The 18,398-nt window shown below is 41.1% G+C and overlaps 1 protein-coding gene and 1 long non-coding RNA gene across 2 annotated transcripts in view; one reads left to right on the forward strand and one right to left on the reverse strand.

The window, feature by feature from the left end:
• tpx2 (TPX2 microtubule nucleation factor) overlaps nucleotides 1–18,398 on the forward strand; it is a 94,598-nt gene that overhangs the window by 65,402 nt on the left and 10,798 nt on the right. The window lies entirely within an intron of this gene.
• LOC117512913 lies at nucleotides 4,547–7,904 on the reverse strand. The gene is made up of 3 exons (XR_004561417.1): nucleotides 7,344–7,904; nucleotides 7,083–7,208; nucleotides 4,547–4,641 (listed from the first exon to the last, which is right to left on the reverse strand). It is a non-coding gene; the product is annotated as an uncharacterized LOC117512913 (long non-coding RNA).

An 18,398-nucleotide genomic window follows, 5' to 3' on the forward strand; every position in this document is an offset into this window, starting at 1 on the left:
CTGACCATCGCCCAGTCTCCAAACTTCTCAGACCGCTTCGCCATATGAGTACTTGTTCCACATTAAATGGACTCGGGGAGCTTTTGGAGAGTGGCGGGATTTGTAATGTGTCCTTCCTGTGTTAACTCTTAGCGTTAAGGATGTTAACAAAAATACCACAATAACATTCAGGAGTTACAGCTGTTTTTAAATGTGTTCATTGTCCACATCTCTTCACTTTTTTGGTTGCTCTGTACATTTTTACCTAAAAGACTGTGTTTGTTTGTTTTTCTCGAACACTTTAATTTGAATGTATTTTTTAATCATTTACTAATAAACCTTTACTGAGTCTCTCAGTCCTGCAGACTTTGACTAGGGCTTAAGTCTCAGCACACGTCACCAGCCCCTTTCTATCTGATGTCTCTAGTGCTGGACCTACCTGCAGGGGGCGCTTTTTATAATGATGCGTGTCAGGTCCTTGGTGTGATTGTGAGAGTTGGACTCCGGTTAACTGGGTGTCTTTGGTTTTTGAACCCTTTAGTCCACCTGCAGTGACTTTGTGGCAAACAAAAGGAGCCAACGGTGAACCAAAAAAAGCAAAGAGGAAAGTATCATCTATTCTTTAATTGGCAGTGAGTTCCAAGGTCAGGGTATCGGTGCAAAACCCAACTTAAGGTCCTCTGAATCCAAATGGGTGCAAATCTGTGACTTAAGTTTTAAGATACAAGATGGAACTGAAATCCCCCCGTTGGAAAAATTGTGAATATGCCTTATTTTGTTATCACTTAAATGTCTAAAGGAACTGTTTGCTTTAAATTGAAGTAGTAGTAGGCCTGTTTTAGGGCTGCAACAATGAATCGATAAAAATCAGTTACAACAGGCATTGGCAACACATTGTGTTATCGATGCGTTGTCGAGCGATTATGGCTTCTGACGCCAGTAGCGACCAGTGCAGAGCAGATCAGACGCTGTTTCGTAGAACTAGTTAGAATATCGGCAGATGCAAGTAGCACGCAAGAAAGCTTACGACTTTTAAAAGTGTTGTGGAGCATTTTATGTTGAACAACGCAAAGACGTTTAACTGCAACATTTGCAAGTCGGACCTCGCATGGCACAGGAGGCTCAGGCTGTCTGCGCGTCTCCCAGAGCAGCAAGGTGAGGGGCAGAGAGTGAGAAAAAGAACAGTCACAGCACCGACAGTTCTTTATTAATGTTGTCAAAGCCCTACCATCAACATTAACGCCTGTCCGATTGTCCGGGACAAGTGTAAAATGTGATCAGACAAGTAATAGCTCTAAATCGTTGTCCGACCGGACAAGTGTTTTTGTTTTTGTTTTTTTCTTGGCATAAAACGTTAAAATCCTTCTCGCACCTCGCGAGAAAGCGTCTTCGGTTTTTCCTGCCACACTCTACGCAGCGGACACTCGGAAAACATAACACAGGGTTCTCCCCAATGGAACGATGACGCCGCGCCACAGTGTTCTGACAGTGCGTGACACTGCCGTGCTCTCAGGTAGCTTTTAAAAATTCAGCCAGGCTGTTTGTGCAGAAGTGGCCGCCCCTGCAGACGCTGCAGCGGAAAAAAACTCTGTCAAAGTCTTCAAATAAAACGAGCTCCTGGATGTATAGCTCCAGAAATTCATTTATAGGCTTTATTTTACTGTTGAAAGTCTTCATGTTTCCAAAGTTTACTCAAATACGGTGTGTGTGGGAGAGAGGAGAAGGAGAGAGAAATAGTATATGTGGGATGAGTCACGTGTCATTGTGAAATGACCACATAGTTTACAAGTTATACAGAGAATGTTGCACATATGAGTCAGGCTACAGTTTTTGATTTAGGTTTTATGGTTAACTGGTTATGCTAATTGCTAATTTGCAGCAATAAAATACCTCTTTTTCACCATATACGTATTTTAAAACATTTGTTTCAATGTTTTATGGCAACTCAGCACTTTGATAAAGCAATGCCATTTGAAATAATTATTTTTGTTCTTTATTATAAACTGTTAATTTATATTTCAACAGCCAAGGCACATTTGACAATTTGTTGATTTTCAAGTATTTTAAGTTTTCAAATAATGTTCTGTTAAAGTGATGAAGAGGGTAGTGGCCAAGTGGTTAATGCACTTGGTTTCAGTGCAGAATTTTCCGGGTTCAAATCCCACCCCCGCCACATTTCTCCATGTAATGTGGAGTTGCGTCAGGAAGGGCATCCGGTGTAAAACCTGTGCCAATTCAACATGCAGATCCACCTTGGATTTGCTGTGGCGACCCCGAGTGCAAACAAGGGAGCAGCTGAAGGGACTTACTGTTAAAGTGATGGAAGGAGAGAAAATTGTTTCCCTGGCACATTTTTAAAAAATTCCCTGCTAATCCGATTAATCGTGTCGAAACCCCATCAGATTAATCGATTACCCAAATAATCGTTTGTTGCAGCCCTATCCTGTTTTCCATACGCAGTGTTCAGGTACATAAGATATCTGAGATCCTTGTCTCGCTTAGTCAGAACAACAAATCTCTCATGGCATGATTAATGCAAAGTTTCTGTTTTTCAATACCCAGTGTTCAGATACATGAGGATATCTGAGTTTTGATCTGTTTAGTCAGAGCAAGCAGAAAAATAAGCTGTTGCCACACAGTCGCACGTGCTATTTGTCATTTTGCCGATGTTGACACTTATCTAAAGTTTGAAACCGTCCTTGTTCCAGGGAAAGACTGCTGATCATTTCTGCTTTGTAACCATGGTGACAGCATCCTTGTTTGCTTGAATAAATAAAAGCGACGTGGAGTGTCACTCAGAGATGGAAGGAGAGAAGGAATGAATCTGTTGCTCAAGTGGTATACTTCTCCTTGCAAGCCAACACTCTGCTCGCAAGCAAAAGATAAACAGTGACTTCTGGTGTGTTTCTTTAATATCAGGTTGTCTGATTTCTATTACAGGGTGAACCTGACATTTAAATGGTCCTTTGAGCCTGGCGTCAACAAACCTGAGGATCGTTGGCCCATGAAGGGAGGACTCCGTGAAAAGTCTGTGGCCACAGCACGGGAACAAATACCGTTGGAAGACCCTTTCCGGGGCGGACTCCTCCTTGACAGGTCCACGGCCATCAGGGTCAAGACGTCCAAACTTTAGTGAAAGAAATTCACCAGGGATGAGTACTGTTGTCTCTGTAAAAGGTACGGATGACTGAAGGTTACTGCGTTAAAAAAAAAAAAAACTTTTTCAGTAAAAGACCAGGAAAACCTCTGATAGGTACAAAAAAGCCCTATAATATTCTCACTTAAAGGTGGAGGACCTCTAATAGGCACAAAAGCGCTAAAAAGTAATATTACAGTAAACAGGTCGGTAAAACCTTCGGTGGACGGATCGTAAAATTCTGGGATTATTAGTCCCTCAGTGTTGGCCACTGGAAACACTAAAAATCATTGTAAATAATTCATGTGTGAATGTTACATGTGTGTATGACACCCGATTAACAGACAGCGAAACTGAAAAGAGGCTCCAGGCAAGATTCACCCACCTCCTGAGGCTGAAGTGACAGCTTTTCAGTTTGTCCGATCTTGAATCAGTGAAAAGGACAGCAAAACGTTTGTTTAGATTTCCCTAGAAAATAAAACCAAGGACGGCTAAATTATGGGGAATTGCTGTTCTTGTTGCGGGACAAACCAAAAACGGCAAAATGAAAACAGAACTGGAGATGCAATATATGGAAGCCAGACATCCCGGTTTGAGTAAACGTAAAAATCTGGGAAAACAAATTCCTCCTCACGGGAAAATTGAATACTGAATCCCCAAACACACTGGTGGAAAACATAAAACGAAAAGCAAAAGGCTCCACAAGAAAACAAAAAAATATGGACTGGAAAATGCACAACAGAAGCATACAAGAGACATGAGGCAGAGAACACGGCCAAAGCACGTGATGCCAACACGCAAATACTGTCTGAAAAGCAAAATATATGGAATAAGTATTGTCTATGAGAAATATTGAAGGAAAAAAGGGTGGGGGGGGGGCAACTGGTGTGAATGTGCCGCAGCTGTGTCCTTGTCTTTGTGTGGGTTACCGAAAATGAGCAATACTGACCTCTCTTTCTCTCTCTTTACACACTCTGCTCGCAAGCAAAAGATAAACTGACTTCTAGTGTTTCGTTGATATCAGGTTGTCTGATTTTTATTACAGGGTGAACCTGACAGCCCCACACACACAGTTTAAAATGTTAACATGAATAATAAAGTGGACAGATCACTTATTTTTATAATTTTTGTATTTTTATTAAAGTGGCAAAAGCACAGCAGGAAATAAATTAATTTCATGACATCAGTGACTGAACTATGGAAGCCGTTTGTCCAAACGTGTGTGTGAGATTCACAGCAAATGTATTAAAAAATAAAAATAAGTTAAAATGGTTTTTGGAGCATCTCAATTTGTTTTTGTTGGTTTGTTCACAAACCGCAGACCAACCTGGGTGTTGGTCTGCAGTCCGGCTTGACTGTTGTACTCCGGTGGAACTTCAGGGGTCTCGATGAACGCATGTAGCGCACACCGGCGGTGGTCGGCAGGCCTTCGTGGTAGTGGGTGAGACGGCCGGGTGGAGGAGCGCCCACCCTTTCCGTGGCGCTTCAATGGAGCAGTCGTAGCGAAGGAATCTGCAGCCGCCACCCTGCAAGTCACAACACAGCAGTCAGCCGCTGCCTGAGGCCGCGCCTCTCAGCTGAGCCTGGTTTCAGACCACGAACACTTGCTGCACAGGACACTGGACCAGTTCCAAAGTGTTTCCGCGTCCAGCTGACATCCAGAACATTACAAACCAAAACCTATTTCCGTGGTGCTCTGTTCTTGACCCCCAGCTGCAGTTACCGTGATGATGAAGCACCTTTACACATTCTGGTATCTAAAAAGTTGCCATGGTCCCAGGATTGTGTTTTCCCATCATGCTCATTGGTGCCCACAGAGCGTCAAATGTTTCCATGGTACTTACTTTTTTGTTTAAAAAAAAAACACACCAAAAACTTCAGGTCAAACTCTGGAACTGGTCCACGTCACCATGTCAGTTATCGTTAAGAGGAAACAAACCAGAAATGACACACATAAAAATTATGTACAAGTCAAACATGATTTTAAAAATATGAAAATGATGCAGACAGACATTAAAAGCAGCAGAATGAACGAATGCAGGGCAATGACGCGGATGCACAGAGACAATCTCAGCGTGTTTGTGTTTCATGCAAAGGCGATGAAGAGAATGAGGTGAAGTGCAGTCGAGCTGAACCCGACACCAGCGGTGTCCAGTTCCAGGCCCACCAGCCGATGGCATTCCTCTTTGATGATGTCAGCATCATGCAGTCTAAAACTGCCAAAGCGAGTCTGAAGCCTGATGAGTGTGAGACTTTCATCCAGAACACCTTCTGGACAGAGACCACCTCCCCGCGGACTGCAGCACTTTGTTACAGTGACGCATTGGTGAGCTGAGGTCATAGGGACAGAGGGTGTTCTGAGGTGACCTTTGAACTCTGTTCACCCTGAAGTGGCCCCTCATGGTGATGCACAGAGGTGATGTCACAGAACGGTCACTGCCTCGATTCTTCTGGATCAGATTTGTAGTTATGGTGGACCATCCCTCTGGTGGGCTTCAATGGGGAGCTGTGGTGGGCTGTGTTCCACTTGGTGTTTCTATGATTGTTTTGTACTTTTTTTGGGGGGGGTTTCATCTTGACACTTGTCCTTCAGTCAAACCCACGTCTTTGAAGGTCTTTACATACATTGTATTTCTGTAACTGAGTCCAGACTTTTTCCATTGATTTTTTTTTGTTTTGGTTTTTTTTCCCCTCAAGACTCTGAGATACAGTAGAAGCTGCTAACCTGCCATTCTGATCCTCAACTTTGATCTTGATCACAAACCATGTCTTTGATCCTAATTGCTGATAGTTGATCCTTTTTAAAGACTTATCTTGATCATTCAAGTCTGATGTGCTTGACCTGAATTTGATCCTCAGTTTTGAACCTGATTAGGTAGCTTGCATCTTTATCGAAGACTCAGAACCTGCTCAGTCTTTGATTATGACTGTTAATCCTGATTACTGAAAGCTGAAAAGTAGCAAGCAGTATTTCTGGTATTTATATTTGCAAATTGTTCTTTACTTTCACTTTTGATACTGTGTGCTTCTTACCCTGGATGCTGCTGAAACCTCAATTTCCTTGAGGGAGTATTCCCAAGGTATTGATGAAGTTCAATCTAATTATAACAGGCTTCAATCTTGTTTTTGGGCCTTTAATCCCCATCACTCAACTCTGATCCTGATTTTGATCCTGAGTTTTGAATATGATTCCTCAGTGCTTGTCTTTCTCACAGACTTTCATCCTGATTGCTTGCTGATCATTGGTCTTATTCACCAAACTATATCTACGAACTTTGGTCCTTATCTCGTACTTTGATCCTGTCTTTGGATCTTGCATCATTGTCACTCAACTCTGATCCTGATTTCCTTCTTTTTATTCTGTTCACTGAACTTTGATCCTTATGTTCTCTCATGTTTTTTTTTTTATCTTGGGTTTGGATCCTGACTTAGGAACTGATCCTATTTGCAGACATTTGTGTGACTGTGATCCATGAATTCTCATCCTGATCTTCATGAGTTTTTATTCTGATAGCTCATCTTTGATATTCGTCATTGAGCTAGTCAGTGATCCTGATCAGAATCAAAGGCAGGGACATCATTAAAGGAACCCCACCACAGAGGTTAATTTTTTGTCTGTCTTCCTTTTGATTGTGAGCTGAAGATCAAAGCAATCAGGATGAGGGAGCAGATACAGAAGTTTGTTCCTGATCACAAAACTAATCAGCAATGTTGAACACAGGATCAATGGAGTCGGCATCAGCTCAAGCCAGACTCAGACATCAAAGATAAGCTCCACCCCTTTGTCAGGATAAACACAAATGTAATCAGCTGTTTGGTGATGGAAAGAATAAAAACATGAGTAACGTGTCTTGGAGGTTTGCTGGAGAACTGTTCTGGGTAAATGGAAGTTTGTTCAGGTGTTGTTTTGGGAACAGTGGAGGTCAGAATCACGCCACGGAGAAGTCACAAAGGTCCAACCACTCACCTGGAAATGGCGGCTGACTTGATTGAGTGCAATGTTTACAGTGAATGTGGAGGCGTCATGGTGTGGCCTCAGCGCGGGCTGCTCGTCGGGTTTATATCTAACTACAAAGGCCAAGTCAAACTGAGCCTGCAAACACACAGACACAAGAGTCATGCAAGTGGACACACAGCAGACAGAAGCGCCAGCCGCACGCCCGCTGCAGCAGAAAGGCACAGGGCGGGTCCCCTGCGTCGGCGGGTCTGGAGGCTCCACCCCCTTTACCTGGTAGTCAATGCCTTTGCTGTTCAGAGCTATATTAACTGTGAATGTGGAGGCGTCGTGGTGAGGGATGAGCAGCGGCTGCTCGTCAGGTTTGTACCTCACCACAAAGTTCAAAGGACTGGAACACTGACGAGAAAAGACAGGGAGTCAGCAGAGGAACCAAGGACAGACGGCAAAGCGGCTGCTGGCTGTATTTTTGATCCATTTGATAAATTCAGCCATTGGTTGGGAAGTAAAACGTTATCACATGAGCAGAAAGCCTTTCATAAACGTATCCGTCACTTAGCCAGAGCCATTACAAACAGTTTCCAGCATGATCTGAAAATAGTTCCATTGTGGCTGGTTCGTGTTTCTTTTGTAACGAGGCTCACTGTCCTGACATGTTAAATGCTTCTATATCAGTTGGCTCCTTTATCACATGTTCAGGAGGAATCAAGCTTTACTTTGTGGTCTGTCATTATGATGTAAATTATAATACTGATCTGGTTTTCATGAGAATTTTTGCAAATAGTGATATGGTAAATGGACTGCATTTGGGTGATTCTTTAACTACGGGCACTATTGGCCTTGTAAATGTAATTTCCACCACACCATTGCCTTACAATATAAAGCGCCTTGGGGCAACTGTTCGTTGTGATTTGGCGCTATATACATGTGCTCTGATGTCACTGTTTATCTCCATAGAAACTACCCAAACAATCTTTCATACAAACTGTTTAAAGGGACACTACAGTGTTGTGGTGGAAATTACGGCAATAGTGTGGGACAACTACATTTTAAAAAAAATCACAAGTTGTATGTCATTGAATACCCCAATTATGTTTTGATTATTTTCCTGATATTTTATTCAGAGATATTTTAAAAACATTAGAAAAAATGTTTCTTTACCATTCTTTTTATCATTGAAGATGAAGTCTGGGTGTAGGACAAGCACAAAGCGGCAATATTTGCATATAATGATACTGAAAAAAGGTGAAAGTCATAGACTACTAGAACAAATTTCTTAACACACTTTCATTGTATAGATAACTATAAAAGTGTGACATTTCCCCTTTTTTCTGTTTTCATACAGTATGATCAAAGGACATAAGTGCCCGTAGTGTAAGAATCACCCATTTATGTCGCGCCTTTACAATGATGCCTCACATTCACAAACACACACACACTGATGTCAGGGTGCTGCCATGCGAGGTGCTCACTACACAGTGGGAGCAACTGGAAGATGGATATTTTTCCGTCTATGGAGTTTGATAGACTCTGAGCCGGAAACCAGACTGCACGCTGCACGTGATGCGATGTGCCAGCACCACATGCATGGAGCCCTGTGCACCATTGGTGATGGGCTACTGGTTAAGGTGTTGTGTCTTGAGTCCAGAAGATCATGGGTTTAAATCCCCGCCTGACTGGAAAATCACTAAGGGCCCTTGGGCAAGGCCTTTAATCCCCTATTGCTCCCGGTGTGTAGTCAGCCTTGTATGGCAGCACCCTGATATTGGGGTGAATGTGAGGCATAACTGTAAAGTGCTTTGAGCATTTGATGCAGATGGAAAGCGCTACATAAATGCCGTCCATTTACCATTTACATCAACAATGTGGAACAGCATATGTCCTGTGTCCTCCATCTGTGCAGCAGAGGACCAGCAGGAGCTGGGCAGGTGGTCCTGGCAGAGCTCCAGTGAGAGAAATCAATACCCAACATTTTATTCAGCACTCAAAATGCTACTGTGAGGGCACAAGACCCAATTATTTACTGTGTTTGACTACTTTGTGCACACAAATTGTCTGTGCCAAGTTATGACTGACTGTTTCTGTGGACAATTAAACACAGAAATGCATTCTTGATGATGGATTGGAACAGAGAATTTCTTTAAAAGATGTGAAATTTAAGCAAGGGTTTGCTAGAAGGCACATGGCAGATAAAAGCCTCGAGCTGATCTGTTTTGTTGAAGGTCTGCCAATCATGAAGGTGGGACTGATCATTCAACAGACAGAAGCTGTACTGTGCAGTTTCTCTGATCACAGCCAGAGAAGACCATAACTTCAAACTTGTCTGAGTGTCTTGGTGGCTTCCCTTAATAGTCTCCTTGATTTCAGCTCTGTTGTGGAGGTGCACAGAGGCAGTACTACAAAACATGCATGACTGTCAATTCAGTTTCAATTTATTTTATTTATATAGCACCAAATCATAACAAAGCTGCCTCAAGGAGCTTCACACAAGTAAGGTCTAACCTTACCAACCCCCAGAGCAAAAACAGGCAACAGTGGTAAGAAAAAACTCCTTTAAGAAGAAGAAACCTCAAGCAGACCAGACTCAAAGGGACGATCTGCTTGGGCCATGCTGCAGACACAGTTGACAACACAAATGTAAAGGAAATTTTGAGAGTCCATGCTGGTACACAGGACGGGAGGTCTGCAGAAGAAAACACCCACAACGATCTCTGGATGGAGCCGCACCTCAAATAGAGAGAAAAAACAATCAGAAAGTCAACAAATACAGTATAAAATGTCAGCATTAAACAACAAGAAAACAGAAGAAATACTACAATGTTTAGACAAATACTGTGTGACCTGAGTGTTAAAGGGTTGTGCTCTGGATCAGGTCTTTTGATCTATCGAGTCTGTCCAAGGATTCCTTCAAGTTGATGAGCGAATGAAGAGTCTGATTCTGTTCTCGCTCTTTGCGGGTGATTTCTGTGTTTCGGGCATTTTAAACGGAGTCAGTGCAGAGTAGCTACCGAAACTCTGAGTGAGATAGATATCTCGTCAATAGCTTTACATCCTCATTGAGCACAACTTTGGATGCTGTAGCTCCTCTGAAAAAGAGAGCCTTAAATCAGAAATGCTTGACTCTGTGGTATAACCCACAAACTCGCAGCTTAAAGCAGATAACCCGTAAGCTGGAGAGGAAATGGCATCTCACTAATTTAGATCTTCATTTAACCTGGAAAAAGTCTGTTGCTCTATAAAAAAAGCTAGGACATCTTACTATTCATCACTAATTGAAGAAAATAAGAACAACCCCAGGTTTCTTTTCAGCACTGTAGCCAGGCTGACTGAGTCAGAGCTCTATTGAGCCGAGTATTCCTTTAACTTTAACTAGCAATGACTTCATGACTTTTTTTGCAAATAAAATTTTAACTATTAGAGAAAAAATTACTCATAACCATCCCAAAGACGTATCGTTATCTTTGGCTGCTTTCAGTGATGCCTGTATTTGGTTAGACTCTTTCTCTCCGATTTTCTGTCTGAGTTATTTTCTTTAGTTACTTCCTCCAAACCATCAATATGTCTATTAGACCCCATTCCTACCAGGCTGCTCAAGGAAGCCCTACCATTAGTTAATGCTTCGATCTAAATATGATCAATCTATCTTTATTAGTTGGCTATGTACCGCAGGCTCTTAAGGTGGCAGTAATTAAACCATTACTTAAAAAGCCATCACTTGACCCAGCTATCTTAGCTAATTATAGGCCAATCTCCAACCTTCCTTTTCTCTCAAAAATTCTTGAAAGGGTAGTTGTAAAACAGCTAACTGATCATCTGCAGAGGAGTGGTCTATTTGAAGAGTTTCAGTCAGGTTTCAGAATTCATCATAGTACAGAAACAGCATTAGTGAAGGTTACAAATGATCTTCTTATGGCCTCAGACAGTGGACTCATCTCTGTGCTTGTCCTGTTAGACCTCAGTGTAGCTTTTGATACAATACAATTTGATACAAATTTTATTAGAGATTAGAGCATGCCATAGGTATTAAAGGCACTGCGCTGCAGTGGTTTGAATCATATTTATCTAATAGATTACAATTTGTTCATGTAAATGGAGAGTCTTCTTCACAGACTAAGTTTAATTATGGAGTTCCACAAGGTTCTGTGCTAGGACCAATTTTATTCACTTTATACATGCTTCCCTTAGGCAGTGTTATTAGAAAGCATTGCTTAAATTTTCATTGTTATGCAGATGATACCCAGCTTTATCTATCCATGATGCCAGAGGACACACAGCAATTAGTTAAACTGCAGAAATGTCGTTCAGACATAAAGACATGGATGACCTCTAATTTCCTGCTTTTAAACTCAGATAAAACTGAAGTTATTGTATTTGGCCCCACAAATCTTAGAAACATGGTGTCTAACCAGATCCTTACTCTGGATGGCATTACCCTGACCTCCAGTAATACTGTGAGAAATCTTGGAGTCATTTTTGATCAGGATATGTCCTTCAATGCGCATATTAAGCAAATATGTAGGACTGTTTTTTTGCATTTACGCAATATCTCTAAAATTAGAAAGGTCTTGTCTCAGCGTGATGCTGAAAAGCTAATTCATGCATTTATTTCTTCTAGGCTGGACTACTGTAATTCATTAATATCAGGTTGTCCTAAAAGTTCCCTGAAAAGCCTTCAGTTAATTCAAAATGCTGCAGCTAGAGTACTGACAGGGACTAGGAGAGCATATTTCACCCATATTGGCTTCTCTTCATTGGGTCCCTGTTAATTCCAGAATAGAATTTAAAATTCTTTTCTTACTTATAAGGGTCTGAATAATCAGGTCCCATCTTATCTTAGGGACCTATTAGTACCATATCACCCCAATAGAGCGCTTCGCTCTCAGACTGCAGGCTTACTTGTAGTTCCTAGGGTTTGTAAGAGTAGAATGGGAGGCAGAGTCTTCAGCTTTCAGGCTCCTCTCCTGTGGAACCAGCTCCCAATTCAGATTAGGGAGACAGACACCCTCTCTACTTTTAAGATTAAGCTTAAAAGTTTCCTTTTTGAAAAAGCTTATAGTTAGGGCTGGATCAGGTGACCCTGAACCATCCCTTAGTTATGCTGCTATAGACTTATAGACCATAGACTGCTGGGGGGTTTCCCATGCACCCAGTGTTTCTTTTTATTCACCTCTTTTTGCTCTGTATGCACCACTCTTTTAATCATTGGTGATTGATCTCTGCTCTCTTCCACAGCATGTCTTTTTCCTGATTCTCTTCCCTCAGCCCCAACCAGTCCCAGCAGAAGACTGCCCCTCCCTGAGCCTGGTTCTGCTGGAGGTTTCTTCCTGTTAAAAGGGAGTTTTTCCTTCCCACTGTTGCCAAGTGCTTGCTCATAGAGGGTCGTTTTGACCGTTGGGGTTTTTCTGTAATTATTGTGTGGCTTTTGCCTTACAATATAAAGCGTCTTGGGGCAACTGTTTGCTGTGATTTGGCGCTATATAAATAAAATTGATTTGATTCTCTCCATAGTGTATCTCCACCTCTCCAGGCCAGACTCAACCTGCTTTCTACTCTCACTACAGATCAGTGTTCTGTAAACATCATAGTCCATGGAGACTCCGGTCTGAGCTCATCTGTCAACATGTCCTTCACCACTGCGAACATGAAAGGACTCAGATACAAAGTATTGAGCAAAGGGTGTGAATACTTGCGGACGCATGATTTCTTATTTTTGTAAATGTGCAAAATGTCAAAACTTTTTTCATGTTGTCATTATGGCATTTGTTAAAGTTCTCCGTCACCACGATGGATTTCCTTCGTTTGGAAAATTTAACCACACATATGCGCACACGTGGTGTCATGCATGTTTTGGGGCCGAAATATGATGTTCTCACTGTCAAAGCAACATCTCATTCTGTGCTAATCAAAGTAGCAGCAATGTCTGTGGATGGCGCTGGACTGTGGAGGAAGGGACTGCGTGAATTTTCACTCCTCTCCACTCTGTTTACTGCTTGCCATGAGCCACGGTCCTTCTCCTCCCTGTCTTCGTGGGAACAATGGCAGACACTCCCCAAGTAGAGCAGGGTGTGGTTTTGCTTTGCACCAATGAAGCAATGCTTCGATCTGCTGCTTCGGTTCTTTGTTTTATTTTGCTTTCTTAATTTTTCCCCGCTAAAACCCTAAAGAGCATATATCTGAGTAATACAACCCCTGGCAAAAATTATGGAATCACTGGCCTCAGAGGATGTTCATTCAGTTGTTTAATTTTGTAGAAAAAAAAGCAGATCGCAGACATGACACAAAACTAAAGTCATTTCAAATGGCAACTTTCTGGCTTTAAGAAAAAGTATAAGAAAACAGGGAGAAAAAAAATTGTGGCAGTCAGTAACTGTTACTTTTTTAGACCAAGCAGAGGGAAAAAAAATATGGAATCACTCAATTCTGAGGAAAAAATTATGGAATCATGAAAAACAAAAGAATACCCCAACACATCACTAGTATTTTGTTGCACCACCTCTGGCTTTTATAACAGCTTGCAGTCTCTGAGGCATGGACTTAATGAGTGACAAACGGTACTCTTCATCAATCTCGCTCCAACTTTCTCTGATTGCTGTTGCCAGATCAGCTTTGCAGGTTGGAGCCTTGTCATGGACCATTTTCTTCAACTTCCACCAAAGATTTTCAATTGGATTAAGATCCGGACTATTTGCAGGCCATGACATTGACCCTGTGTCTTTTTGCAAGGAATGTTTTCACTGTTTTTGCTCTATGGCAAGATGCATTATTATCTTGAAAAATGATTTCATCATCCCCAAACATCCTTTCAATTGATGGGATAAGAAAAGTGTCCAAAATATCAACGTAAACTTGTGCATTTCTTGATGATGTAATGACAGCCATCTCCCCAGTGCCTTTACCTGACATGCAGCCCCATATGATCAATGACTGTGGAAATTTACTTGTTCTCTTCAGGCGGTCATCTTTATAAATCTCATTGGAACAGCAACAAACAAAAGCATCATCACCTTGCCGAATGCAGATTTGAGATTCATCACTGAATGACTTTCATCCACAGTCCACGGTTGCTTTTCCTTAGCCCATTGTAACCTTGTTTTTTTTTCTGTTTAGGTGTTAATGATGGCTTTCGTTTAGCTTTTCTGTATGTAAATCCCATTTCCTTTAGGCGGTTTCTTATAGTTCGGTCACAGACGTTGACTCCAGTTTCCTCCCATTCGTTCCTCATTTGTTTTGTTGTGCATTTTCGATTTTTGAGACATTGCTTTAAGTTTTCTGTCTTGACACTTTGATGTCTTCCTTGGTCTACCAATATGTTTGCCTTTAACAACCTTCCCATGTTTGTATTTGGTCCAGAGTTTAGACACAGCTGACTGTGAACAACCAACATCTTTTGCAACATTGCGCGATGATTTACCCTCTTAAGAGTTTGATAATCCTGTCCTTTGTTTCAATTGATCAATCAATCAATCTCGTGTTGGAGCCAATATTCATGTCAGTCCACTTGGTGCAGCAGCTCTCCAAGGTGTGATCACTCCTTTTTAGATGCAGACTAACGAGCAGATTTGATGCAGGTGTTAGTTTTGGGGATGAAAATTTACAGGTTGATTCCATAATTTATTCCTCAGAATTGAGTGAGTACATTTTTTTTTTTTTCCCCCCCTCTGCTTGGTCTAAAAAAAAAAAGTAACAGTTACTGACTGCCACAATTTTTTTTTTTCCTGATTTCTTACAGTGTTTCTTAAAGCCAGAAAGCTGCCATTTGAAATGACTTTAGTTTTGTGTCATGTCTGTGATCTGCTTTTTTTCTACAAAATTAAACAACTGAATGAACATCCTCCGAGGCCGGTGATTCCATAATTTTTGCCAGGGGTTGTAGTTACCTTTTTATGTTAAACTGTCTTGTTAGTCTTCTGAAACAGTTGAGATGTATTTTATAACTTAAGAACGGGGCCGATGCTAACTCGTTAGAATGTCTATGGCGTTTTCAATGTTAAAATTAGCATTAAGCTGTAAATGTCAAATGTATTACAAATTGTAATATTTTTTTATCAATAATAGCAACAACAGTAATAGTAATAATAATTAATGATGCCACAATAGTTTTAGAGGAACAGACACAATGAATCTGATAAAACAGAAAAGATTAAACCAACTAACAATGAAAATAAATAAATATAGAAATAACTGTTTCCTGTCAACACCTAGTGACTCTTACACCTCCACTTCATCCTTTTTTTTAAATTTAAGTTTAATGACAATTTTTGTCAAACCACATCTAAGGTGTGTTTTTACACAAGAAAATATGAAATGAAAATGTCTTAATAAATATAACATATTACACTGTAGTCAGGCCTTTAAAATACCTTTGTGGACTCTTGCTGTCATATGTTGTTAGTGGTTGAGATAGTTGCTATTGGCATCCAAAAATACTCATAATCGGGTGAAACCTGATGGAAATCTCTCTGGTGTGTTGTGATGTATGTATGTGCAAAATCAAACAAAATACTACTACAGGTATGTTTTTGACGAGAATATAACATCATAACTTTGTTACAAGGTCAAATATTGATGTTGCGTGATAAAGGCCTTTTAATAACTCAAAGAAATAATGGCAAAACTCACATGTAAGTAACAAAAAATAAAAACGATTAATAGGGCTTTCACGATTAGGAATTTCTGGAGACGATTGTCAGGCAAATAATTGCGATTGAAGATTATATTGTCTATTTTTTTCTCTTTTTTTTCCACTTTCTTTATATTCTATCATAGTATGATTACACAACTCTGGAAGTGTCAGATTCTGAGTCCTTTTATGCAACTTATGCAAAAAATAAGTAATTCACGGTAATCGCGATTATGAAAAATATTCGCGGATATGAAAAATAATCGCAATTGGCGAATATTGTAATAATTGTCACTGCCATAACGATTAATTGAAAAAATAATCAACCATCGATTGATTACTAAAATAATTGTTAGTTGCTGCCCTAGTTTGTTTTACGAGTGAGAGCATTTTGTCAATTAAATGTGAATAAGCCAGTTTTGAGTTTCTCAGTGCGCATGCATTTTCAAAACAGGTGACAGTGTTACTTTGTGCACAGCAGTACAATGTCGTCAGTTGCTTTAGGCCTTAATTTTGTATTTTATTAACTGTACAACCAGTGACACAGCACCCTTTTGGTGCATTTATCGGAATATAACTGATCAGAATACTACAGAAGACAAAAAACTTCTACTTGACACTTTGAAGTGAGTTTTCTTTGTTTCAGCGGGCTTCATACCCATTAAAATTCACTAGAATATACAAATTTAACTGCTCTCTTAAATTTCTGAGGAGATCCCCCAGACCCCCATAATCAATAGTGTGTTTTTACTTGACAGTTTGAGTGTGGTTTCTTGTTTTAGAAGGCTTCAAATCATTAAAATTCACCAGCATATACAAAATGTGACTTGCTCTTTTAAAAAAATGTTCTGAGGGAGATCCCCCAGACCCCCAAAATCAAGACTAACACACCGTCCCTCCACCACTTTTTTATGTTACCTTTTAAGTTCAGGTTTCCATTCTTGTTTGTGCTTCTGTTCTTTTCTCCTATAGATCTTGTATGCTGTATAATGTGTTGATTGTATTTGAGGAAAAAGAGTGCGTGGCCCGCACTACGCCACCATTTAGGGAATTTGTGGCATTGATTTTTGTCAGGAAAAAATGTCAGTCAGATGAAAATTTATTGCTTTTTAACCCATGCATTATGGGGTGTTGCAAATATAAATTTTTTTTGGGGGGGGGGGGATCAATCCTCAACTTTAGACTAGCGCTGTAACATAAAATGTAGAAAAGAAAAAAAAAAGGGTGAAGCTCTGAATACTGTTCAGATGCTCTGTATGTGATGTGGCAAGAGGGGTCCTCGCTGAGAAGCCCCATGTACTGACCGGCCCTCATTCAGGGTTGCCAACTGGCCAAACGCGTGGAGATTTACTGCAGCTCTGCTGGATGGTGACTTCTCAGGACCTGATGTGTGCCTGACCTGCAGCATCTGTTGTTCTGGCACAGTGAGCATGTTAATCCTCATGACTGTCATTATAGGTTTAGGTTCAAGGCTCTGGAGCTGAACAGGAAGATCCTTGAGGGCACAGAGAGCCTCAAGAAGCCGGCGGTGAAGCAGCCTACCGTACCTGAAGGCTTTGAGCTCCAGATTGAAAAGAGGTTGCAGGAGAGGCAGGCGACCTCGACGCTGCAGGAGCCCGAACAGCACACCTTCAAGTCCCAGCCACTGCCCAGGAAGATTCTGGAGGGGTGGTGGTGGTTTGAATCCAGTCAATGGACATGGGTTAAATGAAGTATTTCTTCAGTCATTACCTTCAAAGGTTTCTGACACACCACTTTATAACTGTGTCTGAGAGAACGCACTCTCTGGACTCTTCTTTGAGGATATACATTTTTTCATTAGTTTTGTTTGATCCTGTGACTTCTACGCTGTATCTTATAGGGATTAAAGTTCCTTGTCACTATAATGATTTCTGTCAATTGGGCTGTCCAAAAGGCAGAGTTCACACTGATGCAAAATCAAGGCTGAGTGCAAGATATTACATTTACTGTATCTGCTGGGACACATGCGCGACGCTTTCAAAATCGTTTTTAAATGACTGTTTTCCTGCTCGTAGCATCTGTCGTGTGTGTTCTGTCTGCACCCTGCTGGAGGGAGTGGGGGGGCGGTGGGTCAACCTGCTTATCAACTCTCTACTGACACAGTGAGCGCAGAGTTTCACAAACATTTTTAATCTCTTCTTTCAAAGTCTGCTCTGAATGTCCTTGCTGTGGTTAAAATAAAAACACAGCTGGAGACCTGCAACACATCAGGGGTCGAAATACATTTTTTTAACCTACTGCGCTGGTGCTAGTAACAAAAAAATTACTTTACATGGTTGGGGCGCACAAGGACATACAGAGAACTCCAGCTGCCCAGTAGGACGTCATCTGGAGTCGAAGCACATTAAAAGATGCTGAGGGCGAAAGCGTCTCCCTGTCGTGAGAATGACAATTTAGGTCATATTTTGACTAAGAGAAACGTGCGGGGGGGAAGAATGCAAAAAAAAAAAAAAATTTATGCCAGGAGTACTTTCTTTAATAAAATTGGCGTCTATTCAGACCACTGAGTGGTCTTTGTTTATCGCGAGACGCAGCAGAATTCAATCAGTCCGTCAATCAGATGAACGCAGAAGTAATGCTGTGCTGATCAGTGACCAGTATGAAGTAGGTGCACAATGAGCATGTAGTGTAAGGGAGGTAACTGTGTAGTCTTTCACCTTCCAATATTCGGTAGTTTTCCCTCCAAC

Source organism: Thalassophryne amazonica, chromosome 6 (assembly GCF_902500255.1).
Source record: "Thalassophryne amazonica chromosome 6, fThaAma1.1, whole genome shotgun sequence".
Classification (NCBI taxonomy): Eukaryota; Metazoa; Chordata; class Actinopteri; order Batrachoidiformes; family Batrachoididae; genus Thalassophryne; species Thalassophryne amazonica.